Source organism: Microcaecilia unicolor, chromosome 2 (assembly GCF_901765095.1).
Source record: "Microcaecilia unicolor chromosome 2, aMicUni1.1, whole genome shotgun sequence".
NCBI classification, from domain to species: Eukaryota; Metazoa; Chordata; class Amphibia; order Gymnophiona; family Siphonopidae; genus Microcaecilia; species Microcaecilia unicolor.
Genome location: NC_044032.1, coordinates 29,886,828 through 29,888,591, shown reverse-complemented (window position 1 = coordinate 29,888,591; position 1,764 = coordinate 29,886,828). Strand labels below are relative to the sequence as shown.

Genomic DNA, 1,764 nt, shown 5'->3' with positions numbered 1-1,764 from the left:
AGCTTTTCTCAAAGGGGTTTGGCACTGTCGAATCATGTTTTACCATATATCAGTCTGGCTGCTGTGTTTTGGGCGGTTTGGAGTTTTTTTAGTGAGTTGTTCTTTGCAGCCCGCATAGATACCGTTGCAGTAGTCTGCGTGGCTTAGGACCAATGATTGTACTAGTTTACGAAAGGTATCCCTCGGGAAGAAAGGTTTTATTCGTTTAAGTTTCCACATTGAGTAGAACATTTTCTGTATTACTGTTTTTACTTGGCTCTCGAGAGTGAGGTTGCGGTTGATAGTTACTCCGAGTATTTTTAGGCTATCTGTCCAACTCTGTCCAACATGACATCATGTTTCGCTGTTCGGCTGTGTCAAGGTTTTCCTCTACAAAGAGATAGGTCCATCATCCGTGGCGGCACAGTGCATTTCTCTATCTCTTTGGGGAGGAATTCTTGACACAGCCGAACAGCGAAACATGATGTCATGTTGGACAGAGTAAAACCTCTGGAGTGGATATATTAAAGCTAAGTGAAAGCTACTCTTACCTAGCGAGGTTTGGGATGGCAGTTTCCCTATTAAAATCACTAAAAATATAAGAAGTTCATATAACAAATTATTTAAAACTAAAAGAGGACCGGTGACGATAGGAGAATTGTTGCTTGAACCCACTAATGCACCATAGCTCCGTTTGAATGAGATTGTGAGCTCTTTGAGCAGGGACTGTCTTTACGTGTATGGTGTATAGCGCTGCGTATGCCTTGTAGCGCTATAGAAGTGTTAAGTAGTAGTAGTAATAATGTAGAAGCCTGCCCTTGCAGATCAGCAACACGGCCGCGCAGGCTTCTGTTTCTGTGAGTCTGACGTCCCGCACATACGTGCAGGACGTCAGACTCGAGAAACAGAAGCCTGTGCGGCCGCGTTGCTGATCTGCAAGGGCAGGCTTCTAGATGGAATGTTGCTAGTGGAGGAGTAGCCTAGTGGTTAGTGCAGTGGAACATGGGATGTTGTTACTATTTGAGATTCTGGAATGTTGCTATTAGTTGAGATTCTACATGGAATGTTGCTACTATTGGAGATTCTGTTGCTACTATTTGAGATTCTACATGGAATGTTGCTATTCCACTAGCAACATTCCATATTTAGATTGTGAGCTCTTTGAGCAGGGACTGTCTTTACGTGTATGGTGTACAGCGCTGCTTAAGCCTTGTAGCGCTATAGAAGTGTTAAGTAGTAGTAGTAGTAGTCTTCAAGATGCATAATTGAAGCTATATGATATATAAGTGCTTTCTGTGTATGATATTTATTATATAATAGCCATGATGATTCACTATCACATAATATTTAGAGGATCCTAACATTTGAATCACACCTTGATTCATAGGCAATCACACTAAAATGTCATTCAGTATAACACAATATTAGCAGTTACTGGATGCACCCTGACCTCTAGCAGTGTGTCTATACAATATATGCCTATCTTAATGTCATCTTGTGCTACAACTTAATACTAAGAAAAACACCCTATTGCTTCCACACCCCATCTTTGGGTGGCATCTAGATCGAATTACTACAGCAGATACAGTGGGGGAAATAAGTATTTGATCCCTTGCTGATTTTGTAAGTTTGCCCACTGACAAAGACATGAGCAGCCCATAATTGAAGGGTAGGTTATTGGTAACAGTGAGAGATAGCACATCACAAATTAAATCCGGAAAATCACATTGTGGAAAGTATATGAATTTATTTGCATTCTGCAGAGGGAAATAAGTATTTGATCCC

The 1,764-nt window shown here is 41.0% G+C and overlaps 1 long non-coding RNA gene across 1 annotated transcript; it reads left to right on the top strand.

Moving 5' to 3' along the window:
• The first annotated feature begins 364 nt into the window (after positions 1-364).
• Positions 365-1,288, top strand: LOC115461831. Its single transcript, XR_003940778.1, has 3 exons — positions 365-405; positions 618-622; positions 1,226-1,288. It is a non-coding gene; the product is annotated as an uncharacterized LOC115461831 (long non-coding RNA).
• The last annotated feature ends 476 nt before the right edge of the window (positions 1,289-1,764 follow it).